Source organism: Octodon degus, unplaced genomic scaffold (assembly GCF_000260255.1).
Source record: "Octodon degus isolate 3935 unplaced genomic scaffold, OctDeg1.0 scaffold00076, whole genome shotgun sequence".
Classification (NCBI taxonomy): Eukaryota; Metazoa; Chordata; class Mammalia; order Rodentia; family Octodontidae; genus Octodon; species Octodon degus.
The window spans coordinates 2,608,748-2,627,634 of record NW_004524652.1 but is presented as its reverse complement, the minus strand read 5'-3'; the positions used below and the strand labels follow the sequence as shown (position 1 = coordinate 2,627,634).

Genomic DNA, 18,887 nt, shown 5'->3' with positions numbered 1-18,887 from the left:
ACTTCGTAATGCTGCAGTTCTTGTAAGTCCCCTTTGTTCCTCTATACTGCGAACAGTAAGAAATAAAGGAGGACTGCATGAGATTGGGCATCAGGCTAGTACTGAATTTTTTTTTTTTTTTTTTTTTTTTTTTAGTGAGGCTGAGAATTGAACCTAAGGCCTTGGCACTTAGTCTTTTTTTAAAAAAAATGTTTTGCTTGTATTTTTGAGACAGGGTCTCTCTAAGTTGCCCAGGCTGGGCTCCAAATTGTATCTTCTTGCCTCAGCCTCCCTGAGTGTGGGTCCACATCTTTGATCAGAATCACCCGTCCTCTCAGATGGCGCTAAGACATCCATGGCTTGATCATGGTGAGTGTGGCCCGAGACCGCCAGCAGCTCAGGGGAACAGTGCTCCTGGCAGCGGCGCATGGAAGAGCGCAGTGTCGCCCCTCCGGAGCAGGCTGTACCTGTGGACTGCAGCTCGGAATTTCAGCTGTGGATGTGGCTCTGCTCCCTCCTCCAGGGCAAACATGCCACGTGCAGGCCATGGTCTCAGTGGGATCAGTGAGCTAAGCACCAGCCGAAGCCCAGCATCTGCCACCAACATGCAAGACCAGCCCCTGACCCTGGGCCCCATGCTGCGGACACCCACAAGGTGCAGATCGGGGATGCTCCTTCTCACCAGCACATCTCCGTTGCCCTGCCTTGTTCAGTTCATCGGCTGTTTAGCAAATGCCTGTGGCCCGGACTCTGTCTTCTGCATAAAAGAAAACAGCAGGGACCAGCACTTCTAGCTGACCGGCTCTGCAGACTTCCAGATGAGAGGCTGTCCGAGTCCCTGGCTGCTGTCCCACTCCCATTCAGTCGGGCCTGGTGCATGGCCTCGGGCAGAGCCAGTGTTACTCGGGGGCTTCCCCAAGCCCTGCTCAGTCCTTCCATGGAAGGGAAGGGATAAGAAACAACCCTTTAAAAGCTGCCAAGACTGGTCATGCTCTCCTTCTTTCCCCCTGGGGACTGACTGCCTTACTGTTTTCTAACAAGTTCTTTCTTAGTTGCAGATGTAACTTGGGACATCTGCAGATGTCCAGATAGAGACGTGGGACTCAGGGGTCCAAGAGAGGAGGCCCAGAATGAGGAGCGATGATGTCTCCCTGCGTCTCTCTGTGTTGATCTCACAGTTGATGCAAGTGACCTCGGCAAGAGCGGAATCATGGGCGTGGTGACCGTTGATCCTGATGTGTCAACATCACCAGAATAAGAAACTCTGCGTAGATGAGTAAAGCATGCCCCTGGCTATGTCTGGGCTGGTCACAGAGCGAGACCTTGGGGTCCACATTTGGGCACCCACTTCTTCCTTGCTGGTGCTGTTCCCCTGCTCCGCTTCCTGCCCACCATGAGCTGAGCAGCTCTGCCCCACTGGGCCTTTCCACCATGATGCTCCTGCCTGGAAGCCAGTCAATCAGACACTGAGAACGTGAGCTGCATCAACCTTCAAGCTGTGGCCATCAGGAACTTTGTCCCAGTAACAGAAAAGGGACTAATGAGAGGCACGGGGCAGTGCCCAGGTGTGTGGGCATGGACCCCCCCCAAGGCAGTCCTGACGGGCAGGGACTTGGGCAGCAACAGAGAGAGAAGTGGCTCCATAGTGCCTCCTGTCCATGTCCTCCCCTCATACTCCCCGGGGGAAGCCTCTAGTGTCAAGCACCCTCCTGCGCCCCATGACTGTCCTGAGATGGAGGAAGAGCACACAGCTCTTTGTCCCTTAAAGCTCCTGCCAAAACATCATACGGGAGGCAAGAGCAACTCCCTTCATGCAATCCAACACTGCTGGACGCTGGGTCCTGAAACAAATGCCTGGTGGAGAGGAGCCATCCCGGATGGCTTGTTTAGTAAGCAAAGGGTGCCAAGGAGGTTCTGTAATGTGGGCCAGTGGCCCTCAGGTGGGGGAGAAGGCAGAGCTGCTGGGTGGCGTGCGCCAACTTCTCTGCCCTAAATGCTCCCACAGGCCCCATTTTAGCCAACAACTAGTTTATCAAAATTCAACTTGTGGCTGTGCGGAGCAGGGGGATCAGCCCCAGGATGCCCCTGCAGGCAGGGCACTGTTCAACTGCTTTTTAAAAAGTAAACTAGTAGAAATTGTCACACACACACACACACACACACACCCCTCTGCCCAATCTCTGGGCCAATTAGCCCACCAAGGTAAAGTTTAACAGCTTTTTTAGACATCACTGATGAACTCTGACTGAAGGCCCTGCTAACAGGCTGCCTGGAAGATGGCTCAAGTATCCGGTGGTAGTTACTTATCAAGACCTCGCTTGGTCCCAGGCCCCACCAACTGCTTCCCACAGGCCTGGCTTCCTCACAAAGCCCTGCGCAATGGGCACCTGGCCTGGTTGATATCGAGGGGCCCCCAAGATCCTTGTGTTCTCATAGAGAGGCTTCTAGAAGGTGACTGGATCGTGTGGGCCACAGGTGCCGGGTCTGCTTAGAAGGAGTGGAGCTCCGGGGCTTGGCCTGCGAAGTCATCCCCTCCCCATTCCCGCCCCTTGCTGGCTACTTCCTGGTCACCATGAGGCCATGGGGTGAGTGCTGTCCTCCACCAGGGCCTTCCCACGCTGGAGCCTGCTGACCATGGACTGTCACCACAAGCCGAAATAAACCAGCACCAAGTTGCAGGTGCTGGGCTGGATGATCGCTTCTCAGTGATGAGGAAAGTAATCAAGATAGCGCCTTTTGTTCTCATGTCCCTGTGTTACAGAGGCAGAAACTGAGGCTCTCAAAGTCATGTTTCCCAAACCCCAGTTTGGGGTTGATGGACCTGCCATTCCAGGCCTGATGTTGCTTCACCTTACACAGCTTCCTGAAGAAGGACGGACCCTGACACAGACTTGGGCACCCTGAGCACACCCGTTGCCTTAGCTTGTGATCCTAAGCCCTGCACTGTGCTCAGCTGGGTGGTTCTTCTGGCTGAGGAGAGGCTGGCTCTGGGGCCCAAGACAAGCTGCTGCTGAGTGCCCAGCTGGCCTGCTCCAGGGTTCGTAGGCTGCTGGCTTGGCTGTGGGGACCTCAGGGCCTGTGTGTGCTTTGTGGCCTGGCAGCCCAGCACTGCCTCATCCACGTGGCCACACAGGGCTCCAGCCAAAGGAATAGCAAGCCCTGGGATGTCACTGTACTGCAGGGCTCTGCCGCCACCTCTTGTCCAGGCCTTGCTTGAGGAAGGAGAGACAAAGCCCCTTCCTAGTGAGAGGAGTTCCAAAGCCCCTTCCTAAGGGCACAGATCCGGGGCAGAAGGAACACGTGCCCTCTGTCCATACCGCAAACAAAATCCTGAACACGAACTCACACTCCTTCCACTTCTCCTTTGTTGGAAACTTCATGACATAGTACTTAGGCTTGAGTTGCATGACCCAAAATAGCATTTTGTTTTGCCTGAAGCATATTTTAACAATTAAGACAGTTCTCTTAAGAGGCTGATTTTCGATTTCCTCTTAAAAGTTAAGAGATCTGAAGATCGAGCCCATTTCCTGCTGCAAGACTTCTGCGTAAACTAGAGGTTGCCTAGCAGGGGGCAGCTGATGCTCCGTGCTACCCATTCCCCCTACACACACACACACACACACACACACACACACATACACACAGCCCCTCCCAGCAAGTCTGGCCAGCCACCCAGAGTGCTGCATTTTTGCTTACAGTCTCTACTCTAATGTTGCAGCACTTAAGTCTCTGGCTTCATTAAGTTAATTGTGTTGACCCAGTCCACTGCAAGAAAGTAGACCAGATAGCTCCTTATTAGTCTGTGCTTCAGGTCTGCTGCGGCTTATTAGGGTGACTTCTCCATTTGGAGCAATGCCACCACGAAACCTCATTCTTGTCTAATGTTGTCCTGGTTCCATTATGGGGGAAGGAATGATGGCTTTCTGCTATGTAATGTGCGAAGGCACAGTCACATCAGGCTTTTGCCAGTTGTGCATGACAGTGTCACCCACCAGAGTACAGAACAATAATGCTGTAAATAATCCCACCGTCTCAAAAATAGCAGAGACACAGTGACAGGTGGCTTTTTAGCTATGCAATGATGAAAGTGGAAGCAGTTGCTTCCCAGGAGGAGAAGTGCCTGGAAATTTCCAGAAGAAAACTCTTTGCCAGGGCAAGAAATGTATGTATTTGATGCACAGAAGCAGAAATTAGACCGCTCTCTGGCAAATGGGATCAAGCTTAGTACTCACGGGATGTAGCAGCTCTCCAATGAGATGTCCACAATGGCTGTGAATAACAAAGGACCCAACCTGCCAGCAGAGGGACGGCGGGCCCGGAAGCCCGCAAGTCAGCCACCCACCCAAGCTGAAGGGGACACCCTGTGCCTTCTGGAGCACAGCAGCCCAAGGGGGCCCTGGACAACAGCGTGGTGGGAAGCCCCTATGCCGTCCAGCAGAAGAGCCACTGGACACAGGGCGCTGCTGGCCATCAGAGTGTGACCTCCGAGACAAGGAACTAAATCCTTAACTTTGACCAGCTTTAAGTGACTACATCCTGTTTTCAGCCTTGGAGACTCTAGGGCACTCTGCGCCTGACCTTGAACTCTGACCTCAGAGATTTGATATCAGACAAAAATGATGGGATGAGACCAAGCAGGTTCGATGCAGGTGGCAGCCCCCAAGGCCCACATGCTGAAGACCATTCCTTGGAGTGGTGCTCCGCAGGAAGTGCTGTGACCTGTAGGAGGTGAGACCCAGTTGGAGGTTCTTAGGTCACGGACCTCGAAGGGAACTGGAGACACTGGTCTCTTCCTTCCCACTCTGACCATGATACGAGTGGCTTATGGCACTACTACCCAGTACATTCACCCATCCAAGGCCCATGGCAGCAGGGTCCCATGGACTCCACCTTCTGACAATGTGAGCCAAAATTTACTTATCGTAAGCATTTTATTCTAGTGATGGAGACCTGGCTAGAACATGGACCCATGCCTCTGATGGTCAGAGCACCAGCAAAGGATATGCCTTTGAAATTAAGCAGGGACCTTCTGCTCCTCACTGGGCCCTCCTCGCCAGTGCTGAGCACACAGGCATTGGCCACCAACGCTACAGCAGGAAGGTCAAAGATGAAGAAAATGCCAGGCGCTGAGTGTGTTGCTGTACTTTCCATCCTTGTTGCAAGCCTGGCCAGCCACCCAGAGTGCTCCATTTTTGCTTACAGTCCCTACTCTAATGTTAATGTTGCAGCACTTAACTCTCTGGCTTCCTTAATTGTGTTGACCCAATCCACTGCGAGAAAGTAGACCAGATAGCTTCTTATTAGTCTGCACTTCAGGTCCGCTGTGGCTCAAAATACCCGAGCTGGTAAAGTTACAGTGAAGAAAGGTTGATTTTGGCTTAAACTTTCAGAGGATTCAGTCCAAGGTATGTTAGGTCTACTGATGTGGGGACAGTGGTGAGGTAAAACATCATGGTGGGCAATGTGTGACCGAGTAAAAACCACTGCCTCCTGATGGCCAGGAACTGAGGAGAGAGGCAGGAAGGAGCAAGCTGCCAATATCCCTGGTAAAGGCCTGCCCCCGAAACCTGCCTTCTCTGCAAGTTGCCGCCACACCCCGTTGGCACCTTCGGCTGTCGACAATGAGTCTTGGAGGACATTCCAGGACATACAAACTATAGCACTGAAGTAGAAAATTGTCCCACAAACACAGTGAGCGCGTCCCTGGTGGTCCGTAAATTACAGTTACTGCTTGGCATATCTCTTTTACTAAGTATAACTTGTGTTAAAAAGGACAGGGGAAAAAAAAAGGACAGGGAAAAATAGAAGCAGCGTGTTGAACAATTAAATGCCACAGGTAGCAAGCGAGGCTACCTTTTTCTGCAGTGAGCTCTGTTCAAAGGAGAATTGTACATAAGTGCTGAAGTATTGATTCTCAGATGTGGCACGTGTAAAAATGAAAATGAGATCATGCCAGCTTCAGAACTAATGATGTAGGTGTGGCTGCTCTTTGTGCTCCGGTTATTGTGAGGGGTTTTCTCTCCCTTTTTCTTCAGCAGATGCACATGCCTTTAAACATAATGTCCTTCCAACTCGTACGTAGCTGGATGAACGGGGTTTCCTCTTTCTTCTGTTTCTTTTGGCTTCTCTTGCTTTTATTTGGAAGGAAGTCAAAAATCATGAATTTTCATGGTGCTGTCAAACAAGATTTTTATTGAAAGCAAAAATGCATTTGAAGTTTTCCATTTGTTGCTCCCCCGCCACAGTGAAAGCTCCATTGGAAGATTGGCATCAGAGAGTCGGGTGATTGCCCCAAAGCCTTTGCATTATTTTACTTTTGGTAAAAATGAAATCATTTGGGTACTAAGATGTCACCCCCAGCCCTTTGGACAGAGACAGGCCTATTATGCTTACATCTCTCTATGATGTTTAGATCTCTGTGACCCTCCAAGAGAGATAAAATTTTCAAAGAGAAAAGCGAGAAATGTTGCTTTTTAAAAAAAATTCTCCTATGTAAAAGAGGACAAAAAGAAATAGGTGTTTAAGGCTAAAAATGCACCTCTGGTTTCTCGGGCTCTTTTCGCTTCCCAACTCCTAGAAAATCGATCGCCTTCTCCCTTCCCAATGCTGGGATCTCCTCCGGGAAGGGGCAGCAGCGTATTCTGTGAGATTAATCAGCACATTATTCCTCCTCGTGCGTTCCGGCCGCTCAGCACCACCCATTTTTCATGAGACCTTTTGTGACTTGGCAGAAAATAAAGACACATCAAAACTGTACCGCAGCATGGCCTAGCGCACGAAGGCGTGAGCGCAGCTCGTGCTCTCTGCAAACAAAGCTGACTCATGAGGGGAGAGCCCCAGAGGAGTCTGTGCTCACGCGAGTTCACTCTGGGGCGTGGGGCCTGAGAGGCTTGGACAAGCCCATGATGCGCGTTCCCGTTCCTTTCAGCAGTGAGCAGGCACTAAGCGCCTACTATGTGCAAGCTCTGTGTTAAGGGGATTTACAAGAATCGACTCCCTTAAAAAAGTACTTTCTGCTGCAATACATAATGAGTAACTGAGCAATTATCAGACAATAACAGGAGGTCAGTTAAAAATATAGTGATAAATGCAATGACCAGGAAATAAATTGAGTATTATTTAACAGTTCTTCCATCAAAAAATGACTTGAAAGCAAAAAGAGGGAAAATGAGGAGCAGAGAGTGAGCAGTTTGCTCCAAGCTGCACGAGCCGAGACTCCAGGCCATGGTTCATGCCTGCTGGGTGTCCCCAGGTTGTCATCTTTGAATGGCAATTATTCCATATTTATCATTTTCATCAACAATACGAGCTTTCCACTCCTGACAGCACTACAAACTTTCATCCTGCAACAGACATTAGGTATGAAAAGATGAAATGCTGTAAAGAGAAGCCCTGAGAACATTCCAGAAGCATGGATGTGGCGATGAGAAGGCCTTCAGGGAGCCCTTAGTGCAGGCCTTCTGCTCAGTGACAGGAGCTGGAGGAGGAGTGGGAGGCAAGACCTGGCCGGTTCCTTACAGCACGGCCCAGGGTCCCCATGGAGGTGGCTTACCTGCCCCCTTTCCTATTACTGCCTACCACAGTACCGAGAGCTCACAGCCTCCATGGACCTCCATCCTTTAGCCTGCATGTGAGCCTCGAAGCCCAGGGAGGCTCGGCTGGGCCTCTCCTCTCTGCTCCCATGAGTTAGGCTGGACTTTCTGCATTTGGCTAAAGGATCAGAGGGGTCTTGGTGGCTGTGCTAGGGCTTCTCTCTCTACAGTCTTTGCCTGCACAATCTCTCCCTTCCTTTGCATGGTCTCTGTGGTATTATATGTGGCTCCCTTCAGTGGAAGATTGCGTCTCCAAGAAAATATCTGTAGAATCTGCTAGGTGCAAAGTGAGTCCCAGAGCCCACACAGGTCAAGCAAAGGCTGCATGAGACTTGGTTATTATTCAGGGTCTTGTTTTGTTTTTTTTTGTTTTGTTTTGTTTTTTGCAGTAGTAGAGACTTCACACTGATCTACACCCTCAGTCCTTTGTATTATTTCACTTTGAAACAGGATCTCCCCTAAGAGCTTGAGTTTCCCAGGCTAGACCCAAGCTTGCTGTCCTCCTGCCTTGCCACCCAGAGCACTGGGATTACAGGCATGTGCCACCACACTCAGCTGGGACATGGGACTCTTGATGGAAGGAGCTGACAAAGCCACGTGGGGAATATGTGCAGCCACCTTAGATGCCACTCTGCCTTGGGTCACTCTTTGGTACCTTTGGTAACAAGAGCAAGCCAGAGCCAGATCTACTTGGAAGTGCAAGCAGCAAAGGAGGGCTTGCTTGCTGAGAAGGGTGGTGGTGACTCCTGCAGAGGTAGGACAGCTCTGGAGCAAGAAGCAAAAAGGAAGGAAGAACATTTGGCCTTTGGTTACCCGCAGGAAACCAAGAGGGTTGCAGAGATCGGTATACCAAGACTCGGCACTTCAGGACTTATTTTAATTTAATCCCAATCACAACATGAGGCGCTCCCATGGTGACTGAGGTGGAGGGGGGCGTGTAGAGCCCAGATCCAGTGCAGAAGAGGAAAGCGCAAGGGCCCGAGAGGAACGTCCGGCCGCAGAGCCTTCAACCCAAGCAAGGCTTACTCATCCTTGCCTCTGCCTATTGCTCCCCACCTAGATCATGAAGTAGACAAGATAACCCAGTTTTCTTTGTGAGCTCCTTGGCGAGGCGTATAAGAATCCTAAGTGCATTCATGCACAGAACAGCAACAGGGACAGCCGCCGCTTATCAAGTCCTCGTCACGCGCCAGGCACTGGGGCACGGGGCTGGGCCGCAGGAACTCGCGGGAGGTTAGCGCTCGGACATCTTCCGAGCATAGAGCACACGGTGGGTGGCACGCTTCACGCCTGCTGCCTCCACCCCAATGCACTTGAGAGTCCAGGTCCCAGTAAGGGTTCCTTCCTCCTTGTGCGTGTGCCTGGGGCGACGGCGACCCCAGCAGGCTGCGATGGTGGATACTGCGCTCATCTAATTATACAGCTGCATACAAATGACTCTGATACGTAGCAGATTCCAATGACTATTGTGTTTCTCTCGTTTGTTTGTAACGCTGTGGGAAAGCCTGGCTGGGTGGTCCTCTGTTGGGAGCTCAATGAGCATGAAGAGATGACGTGATTGGGTTGAAGTCTCTGGGAAGAAATCTGAGGTGTGCGCTCACGTGGCTGGGGCGACACTGGGCCGTGCCGAAGACGCAGCTTTATGTCCATGGCATCCCTACCTGTGGCCTCTCCAATGTGGCCGTCATGCACTGCCATATTTCTACCATGGCAGCTGGCTTCCCTCAGGACCAGCATTCTGAGAGAGCTTCCCAAGACCTGGCCTTGGAATGCATCGGCACCCGACTTTCCATTCCGTACTGGTTGACACCAGCTGAAGTCTCTCCACCTCACAGAGGGGGAGCACAGAACACCACTCTCACCAAGGGAATGTCAGGGAATCTGGGGCTGTGTCATCAAATGACTGTCACACTCCAGCAACAGTCCCGTTGCCACTGCCCCCACCTGACTTGAAAATGACCATGGGTCACTCAAGATGTGTTCCCCTTCCTTCTCCAGCCGTCACAGCGCCTACACGACAGATACACAGGTTGCAACAGCCATCTGTTGTGAGTGGGTGGACCGCATTGCCTGGGAGAGCAGGGAGGGGAGAAGGAGGAAGCAGAGGCCTTGGTAATTGACTGCATCCCTGCGGCAGCCAGCCCCGAGGCCAGAGGCTACCTGCAGCTCCACGGAACAAACTTCTTTGCATGCTAAGCCAGCTGGGTTGCATGCCACTAATCCCTTCCTGATGAATACCCTCTGTTAATGCTGCTGACGTCAGGGATGAAGGAGAAAGCAGGCAGCGGAGTCTGAGGCACTGTGGCAGCCCTCAGCTTAGGCATTGCTTGGGTCTTGGCAGTGGATGGTAGCAGTCAAGCCCTCAGATCACGTCCGCCACACACGCTGACGTGTTGCACTAGGGCTGCCCTTCGAAAATACGGGACCCGAGCCCCACTCGATTCCTTTCCTGCTGGCTGTGCTTGGTGTCTTTCTCCTCCCTCCTTCCGCCTACCTCGCTCAGCTCATCCTGTCGCATCATCCTTTGCTGCTTTGCTTTGATGTTCGAAACACCCTCGGGTCCTTCGCATACTTAACACGCTTTTCACGGGGCACCCGGAGCTCTTAGGACACGAGGCGTTATGAATGTGTACAGTGATGGCTTTCTGAGCATTTCTTCCCAGGGTTCAGTGATATTTTTGAGAAGTACACATTTCTTGCTGGGCAGAAAATTAGGTCAAGGTGATTAAAAGAAAACTTTTTCTCTCGTAAACGCGAGCTCACAGGAATATAAAATGGAGCGCTACAGGATTTTTTCACCTCCTGACATTTATAGCATTCACTTCAAAAAGCAGGTGACTCATCCAGTCTAAATTAAATCAGAATCAAATGAATTAAAAACAAGTAAATAAAAATTTTAAACCCCTGCACATTTGTCAGCAGGGTGGCAGGTGCTGTACCCAGTGGACCTGACATGATTGCTCCTAGCCGGGCGCTGGTATTTAATGACTTGTCTACGCTTACGAGACAGGTGCTTCATAATAGCACGTCCTACCAGGCAATCCTGCCCGCAATCCGTAGGAGCCCAAGCGGGTCTCATCCATCCCAGGAAAACTGTCAGGAAACATCAGGATGCAGCCGGCCGAGCCGCCTCACACCCTGTCCACCGAGTTAGTGTAGGAAGCAGGCAGGAGCGCACTGAGCTGGGTGGGACTGCCTTTAGTGGAAAGTTGAGAAGCACCCCAACTTCCAGCCCCACAGGTTCGAGAGGTGATGCTTTGTGATCCTAGAGCCGGGCTCTCTGCCCCAGCGTGAACTCAGGAGAACAGTGAATCCCACGCCTGGCTAAAGCCACACTCCTGGCTGTCCAGATTCCTACAGCCTGCAAGCTAAGCCTGCTCCATGTTTTTACATCATTGAAAACTTCTCACAGAAGAGGAAGCCTGCACAACATGCAAACATCACATGAAATGTCAGTAGTGGATGGACAGTCCCATTCGCTGCTTCCTCTGTGGCTGAGGAGAGGCAGCAGGTGGCTGAGGGAGCTGTCACTGCTGCCCAGGGCTGGAGGAACACCGCTGAGCACTCCCAGGTGCACTGGGAGCTTAGCAGGATAGGAAAATAGTAAGGCTGCATTTTCTCTCCTGGTCAACAAGCCTCAAGGTAAGACCCTCCACTGTGCTGCTTGATCCAGCAGCCCAAGCACCTGCTACCGGGCCTTTCTGGAAGAATCCCCCGGCCCAGGGGGTCGGGAGGAAGGATTTTCAGACTTCAGGCGCTCAGTAGCAGTGCCATAGGCTGAGCACCCTGAAAGGACAAGGAGGACAGGGCGATGCTCTGGGTTACCCTAAGACACAGTGACCCCAGAAACTTTGTGATATGTCTCAAATCTCTCCTGCCCTGCATGTACAACCCCAACCCCAAAAGATCATAAAACTAACTCAGCCGAGGCTCAGGCAGGGTATGTAAGATACTCAGGCTTCTGCTGTGGTCTGGGGGACTCAGCTGTCACCAGCCCTCCATGTAGCCTTAGGACAGCTTGACATGGGGAAGCAGGGCCCCCAGTTTCAGAAGAAGGTAGCAAGTCCTGTCTGCGTCAGCGAGATTTCTGTTATGGCAAAAAAAAAAAAAAAAAAAAAAAGTCCCTGAGAAGATCAGCTAATAAAGAAATGGGCTTGTTTGAGGGGTCAGAGTTTTGGAGTTCAGGCCATGGTTGCTTAGTCCTGCTGCTTTTGTGACTGTGGAGAGGCAGTGTGAGGGGCAGAGCAAGCTGCTCCTGTCATGGCTGCCAGGAAGCAAAGACAGGAGGAGCAGGGGAAGCAACCCACAATCCTCTGCGAGGGCATGACCCCAGTGACCTCACTTCCTCCTCTGACCCCAGTGACCTCACTTTTTCCTGTCTGACCCCAGAGACCTCACTTTGTGCCAGTAGACTCCTCCTCTGGAAGGCTCCACCGCCTCTCCATGGTACTGAGTTGGAACTTCAACTATTCACATATGGGTCACTGGGGACCCTTTGAGTCCAGGCTGTACCTTTGTCCCTTTTAAAAACCCTACAGGCAGAGAAGGCAGAGAAGAGCTAGAATTGACTTGCCTGTCTCCGGAAGCAGGGTCAAGAATTGAAAGCTTTGGTTTCCTTCCTTTGATGTCCTTAGAACTGGCCAAATTAACCATAAAGGAAGAAAACTCTGAGGCTATATAATTGGGGGAAAATTCAAGTCCTCTGTGGTTTCTTCTTTTCGACTGCACAGTGTTAAGGAAAATCTGAATTTTTGGTACTGCAAGCAAGGGAGAGATGAGATGAGGCTTAGATGTGTTGATAGCTTGAAGCAAAGGCTGCTTGGTAAATAAATCATGGTTGTCACATCCAATTAAGCTGCTCCACGGTGACTGGGGCCACCGTCTGCATTCAGCTTCACTCCAGACCTGGCCTCACTCCACTCGGTGGAGGTGGTTAATCTGAGAAACTAAGAGAGGTGCGAAGGGGGAGGCAGGAGTGTGTGTGTGGTGGTGCAGGGCCCTCGCTGTGGGTCCAGGTGGGCATCAGGCACCTTTCTCATCCAGGGTACAAGACAGACAGCAATGGTGGCCAGCTCCTGGTGAGTCGACCTCTTCCCTGTGGTGCTGCAGCAGGACCCAGAGCATGCTGGGAGAAGGCAGCTGGACCCAGAGCATGCTGGGAGAAGGCAGCTGGACCCAGAGCATGCTGGGAGAAGGCAGCTGGACCCAGAGCATGCTGGGAGAAGGCAGCCCCCCCCCCTCCCCGGGCTGTCGCTGGCTGGAGCAGGCCTTCCACCTCTGAGTCATGTGATCGCGGAAGCAGCAGCGCAGGCTCGCGTTCTCGCAGGGCTGAGTGCCCAGGACCCCGTGTGGATGTGGCAGGCTGTGTACACCCAGCCTGGGTGAGCAAAGCTCCAGCACAAAGGCAGATCGGGGTGCGGCGAGGTCTAAGGACGCAGCAGTGCGTGCGGCCACCAGGTGATGGCTGTTGGGGTGGGTCGGGCCCACCGCGGGCTCGGGCTCTGGTGGTGGCAGCCACAGGCCGAAGCTGAGCTCTGGCTCAGCCCTCGCACTGAGTGTGGGGATGAAGATGAGTGGATCCTGGCGTCAGCCTCCGGAAACTCAGCTTCTCCTCACTGGCCACAGCTGGCGTGCAGCTCTGGGCCAGCCGGTGGTGCACAGGATGGAAGCGTTGGGAGGGCTGAGCACAGGAGATGGGTGCCGCCTGCTGGGCCTGCAGTAGCCCCTGTGCCAGCCCCTGCAGGGGACCCCAGAACCCAGGAGCCCAGCACAGGCAGCCCCTGTGTTGGATCTTAGACCTACACGGACTCACTTTGCTTCCTTTGGTTGCTTGTCCTTCTTTAAGGAAATCACAGCATTCTTCAGCCCTCTATGTGTGTCATTTTTCTTTTTCTGGTGACATCATTTGCATTACAATCCACCAGTTTTAATTTTAAAATCTATGTTCTGATCACTTTGGATAAACGCACACACCCATGATGCTTACATCCGGTCGAGGGCACAGGACAATTCTGTGAATTGTCCCCCTAGAAATCTTCTTTGTCCTCACCTCAGGCATGGCTGGCTTAAGGACAGTGAATCTCACAGGCATGGATGTCTTCTGTTCAGTCACAGCCCAGGTGCCACTGCAGCAGCTCCATTCTCCTGTGTTCTCTCTTTATAAGGTACCCAGGTGGCCACCCGCAAATCCAGGTTGGCGCCCTCGCAGCTTCGTCCACTGAGTGCACCCATGGGGCCCGGTGCTGTGGCTCCTGGCCTCTGTGAATCACTCTGCCTGGCTGGAGTACTGTGTCTCCTCCTCTGGAGGCCAGTCTCACTGAGCTGCCCTGGGTAGGGGTGAAAGGAGAGGAGAGTGCTCATCCCCAGACAGAGACCAGATGGTGTCTGAGCCACTTTCCTCACCACTGGGACAAGTTCCCAATACCACAGCTTCACCAAAGGAGGGCCAGGTTTATCTGGACTTGTGGCTGTAGAGGGTTCAGTCCATGGTCTCCTAGCTCCAGCACAGACAGCATGATGGAAGGGTCTGGCACAAGACAGCTGCTTGCCTGGTGGCGGCCAAGAAGCAGAGAGAGAAGGGAGGAGCTGGGGAGGGAGACGAGCCCTTCCGGGTCACCCGCCAAGGACCAGACCCCTCCTCCTATCAGCTTACTCAGCTCAGCACGGCAGTAATGATTCTGCCAATGAGCACAGTGCTTCAAGGCCCATTCATTTCTGCAAAGCCCCAACCTCGAGCCATGAGGCTTTGAGGAGACGTGACAATGAAGCCCAGGCCAGGAGGTGACAAGAGCCTGGCATTAGGTGTCCCCCTCCAGAGTGGGTGGACAGGGCAGGGCTCTACTTGGCCAGGTCTTCAGCTGGGACATGCATGGTACTGTGGTCTCTCCCTGTGCCACCCTCGTCCCGGCCACTGGAGCACCATTGGGTGCACGTGACACAGAGCTCCCAGGAGGACAAGGACAGCAAGGGCAGACCCACTTCCAAGAGCTCCACAAGACAATGAATAGCTGAGGAAAGAGTAGGCTCATCAAAAGCCCGGAATTCTTTGCACTGCTTTTTAAAAGAAAGTTAATGAAGGCTTGGTTGGAAAAAAAGAATAACAATAACATAGTTCTGTGGCCGACCTTGTCAATGACCCAAATTAAAAATCCATTTATCTTCTCTGTGTGTGTCTCACCTCAGAAAGTTTGCTCTTGGCAGCTCTTAATTAGAGGGTGGAAAAAAGAACCAAGTGATCTTCTCAAATCTCTCCCTGCACGTTCTGATTTCCAGCAGTCGGGTGCCCCAGAGCGGGATGGGGGCCGTGGGGCTCCGGGTGCGGGCTGGGGGGACTGGCAGAGCTGCCGCGGGAGCCACGGACACCTGAGAAGTAGACACGCACCGCGTGGAGCAGCCGCTGACGCTACTCGGAGCAGCCGGCAAACTATCTAGGTCACGCTCCCCTCCTCCCCCGCAAAGAAGCAAGGAGAGAAGCAGCCTGGGAAGAGCGCGGAACCTGCAGCTGGCAGCGCCACAGCCTCTCGTCCGGGGCGCTCCGGCCCTGCTCCCCAGGCTCTTGCACGGCTGCACCCGTGCTCGCTGCTCCGCTGGGCTCGGAGAGGATGCCAGGGCTGGAATCCTGAACGGGCCTTGGGCACAGAGTTCAGCGCGGCGTGGACGTCGCGCCCCGTAAACGCGCCCCTCCCCCCCCGCAGACCACACAGCCGGGTGCACAGCTCCAGCTCCTCTACCTCGGGGTGGGGGGTACTGTCCCCCTGCAGGGCCCTCTGCCCCAGCGCCGCACCCCTCCCCCACCCCCTGACTTCCCAGTGCGCCTGCGCAGCAGAATCCAGCCCTCTGGTCTCCTCTGAGAAGCTGGGAAAAGGACCGCTGACACCTCAGAGCCGGCTTAGTGAGCAGCTGCTGGGTGCTAGACATGCTCGTCCGGAATGAGATGGATCGAGGGTGCCTTCGCCCGTGGCCCAGGAGCCTGGGAGTGGGAAGGGCGCAGCAAGCAACTGAACACCGAGAGAGAAAAGCAGGCTCTCAGGCGGGTGCTTGTGACTGGTGGTTAGTGGAGTCCTTGACCGAGGAGCGCAATAACGGGGAATGTGGCCACATGACGACTGGAGGAGGGGACTCAGACGGCGGGCGGTACGTGCAAAGGACCCGGGTGGGAGCCCGCTGGCTTATCGTAAGGGCAGAACTGCAGCTGCGACCAGAGTGCTGAAACGAAGTGGAGAGCGAGCAGAGCCCGGGAGGCGCTTGCATTTACTCTACACGCAGTGGGAACTCCCCAGCCTCTACCCCCGGCCCCGTCTTGACGTTGCCACTTGCTGTCCAGTTAGTCCCAAGCCGCTGCATCCCATGCAGAGCTGCACCCTGGGTCCATTGTGCCCACTCCCTGCCTGCTGCACCCCAGCTGAAGGCTCCTAGGTGCCACGTCCACCCCAGGCCAGCAGTGTCCCAGCCTGGGAGACCTGCTGCTATCCCCACTGGTGGCCCAGGCATTGCTGCCCCCGTTTCGGGATCGTCCAGCTCCTCCTGGCTCCTCCCACTGGCTTGGTTCTGGGGCCGGCTGGCGCAGGCCATCCCTGCGTCCGTCCCGGAGTCCTCCAGGTGCTTTCCCTGCCTTGGCACAGTGCCCAATACACAGCAGGTGGGCAGGAGTCAGGCACCAAGCGTGCGCCTCCGCCAGGTCCTGCGGCCCCTCCAGGGGGACCCCAGGACCATCCCTGTGGCTGAGCAGCATATGGACACCAAGCACCCCTGGACCAGATGGTGGCAGCAGGTGCAGCCCCTGGCGGCTGTGGATGGGAAACTGGCCTGGGGCACAGGCGGAGCCCCCAGGGGCCGCTCACAGTGAGCTCCCAGAGCCACGAGTCTTTCCCTCGCATGCACTGGTGCCTGGCTTTCCAGCACTACGTGTAAGGCCAGGTGTAGCAACTAAAGGTAGACATGAGCTCAGGTGGGGCTCTGCAGCGCCCAGGGCTCTTCCCGCGCAGGAGGGCGCACACAGCTGCCTTCATTTCTTCTCGCTAATTGCTTATTTCACTTGGGGGCTCATAAAGGTCCCTACACCGACAGAGCTGAGCAGAACACGCTAGTCAGGGCTGCGGAAGCCCAGGGGTGACGCTGTGGGCCCCGAGTGAGGCCTGTGCATCTTGGGAGCAAGGAAGCAGAGGAGGACAGCTCAGGCCAATGGAGCCCTGAACAGCGCTTCTGCGGCAAGCCCAGGTCCCCGGACCTTGGCAGCCCGACGCCGGCCTGCTTTGCTCCCACTGCAGGGCTTAGCTTCCGGCCCTGCCACACCCAGCTGCCAGGGCACACCATTGTGTCCCAGGCCTGGCCGGGCCCTGCTCCCCCAGCTGCTGCAGGGACCAAGTGGGCACCGACACTGGAGGAGACACCGGACAGCCCGGCTGTCCCTGCCAGCAGGGAACAGGAGCCCACCACTGTGGCTTGTCAGCCTGCCGCTGGTGGCAGCAAGCAGATCACTAAACCCATCCTTCCTATTTGGGGCACTGAGTCCTCAGGAGTGGCAGGAGCCCTGGGCCTTTGCACTGAGCTGTACCCCAACCGTATTTTTCTCTTTTGAGACAGGAGCTTGCTAAATTGCTAAGTTGCCAGGGCTGGGCTCAAACTCTTGATCCTCCTGCCTCAGCCTCCCAGAGCATTGAGACGGCAGGTGTGCACCAACACAGGCCTCTTCCCCAGCTGCCCTTGGGCCAAAAGTGGGCAGGGCTGCATGCACTGACACGTGTGAACTGCTGAGAGCAGAGAGCAGACCAGCCTGAGTTCCATGCACACCCACTGCCCAACCCCCCGTCTTCTCCCTGACCTGCAGCCAGGCGCAGGACACTGAGGCTGGAGTGGCCCAGACGGGAGCTGAGCCCTGGGTGCCCCGTGCCGCCCTCTGGGCCTCTGCAGCTGCGTTGGCCTGAGGTGGTTCCCTGGAGCCAGCATGCGAAGTAAGGAGCCCGAGGCCTGCCTGGTGGACAGCATGGAGCCCAGCAAAACACAGGGGTCTGCATCATGCACCACGGTGGGATGTTTCAGCACAAGGACTTTAAAAGTCAAAACTGATGCACAAAGGGATGCACAAGGTATTTTGATGCACAGTTTTAAGGAAAGAAAGGGCAGGATGAGGAGGAGCGCCCCTGTGGCCAAGGGCCCAGGACTGAGCTGGGGTGCACAGCTTCTTGAGAAGACAGCACCACAGGAGCCAGGGACCCTCAGCTGCCCCCCAGGGCCTGGGAGGAGCTGGGGCATCTGCTCCCTGGGACTGCAAGCGTGAAGCGTGCAGGGCACATCTTCCATAAAGCATGCATCTTCCCAATTGGGATACCCGCATGTAAACGCTAACCTGCAAATGCCGCATCCTGGGCCGCTTTGGGAATTTCGGAATGCTCGGCACCGTGGAACAGCCAGTCGGGGTCGAAGCCTGCCCTTGGCTTTGCGAGCCCTGAACCCCGGCTTTCCGCTGAGAGAAGGCTGTAACATGCTGGGAGGGTTCACCTGCCACCGCCCCAGAGAGAAGGCCCCAGCAGTGGGAGGGAGTCGCTGCAAAGCCAGAGGTCAAAGTCCCATGGAAGATCGGCCATGGGGGGGTGGGGCTTCCTGCAGGTGAGATGGCTGCTGATCTGGTGAGATCCTGCTTAGCTGCAGGTTACACCTGTGCATCTCACAGTGCGGGCGTTTTGGGGGGCCTCCTTCCCTCACCGATGCTCTGAAAATGAGAGGGTCTGCCAGGGGGCTCCAGGCCCAAGCGGGAGCAGACACTGCCCAGACGCTCTGAAGCTCGTGTTGGCCCTCTGCAGCGCCCGGGCCACGTCGTGTGGAGCTGTTGATGGCGTGGCTATGGTGGGCTGGGCTGCGGCTTCTGAGGCTGAATCAAGCTGGTCGTGTGCAGCGCGCTGGCTCATCAGGGCTGACTGCTGCTGGTGACTGGAAGCCAAGTTTGCTAACTTTCGTTCTTTCATCCGTTCTCCTCTGCTTTCTTCTCTGAACTGGGAAGAACCTGCTCCTGGTGGATCTCTAAAGCCGGTCGTAACAGGCAGGTTCTGACCTGGCCCACCCATGAGGTCTGGGATGAGAGCGGGGCCAGCGCTGGTGGCGCTCCTGGATTCTGAGGGTAAAAGACCTGTGGATTCTGCACGGGTCCATGTGACAGAGTGTCTCAGAGAAGCAGGCCCGGTGCTGGAGGAACCAGCCCTCGCTCTCTTCAGCCCTGCAAGCCTCTGATGAATGAATTCGAGTGAGACCTGTGGGCAGCTGCGCAGCCGGAGCTGGGCACATCCGCGGAGAAGGCGCGCAGCCCGCACAGCCGCGCACCAA

At 54.6% G+C, this 18,887-nt stretch overlaps 1 protein-coding gene across 1 annotated transcript in view; it reads left to right on the top strand.

Moving 5' to 3' along the window:
- Window positions 1-18,887, top strand: part of Tmem132c (transmembrane protein 132C) — a 185,845-nt gene that overhangs the window by 44,147 nt on the left and 122,811 nt on the right. The window lies entirely within an intron of this gene.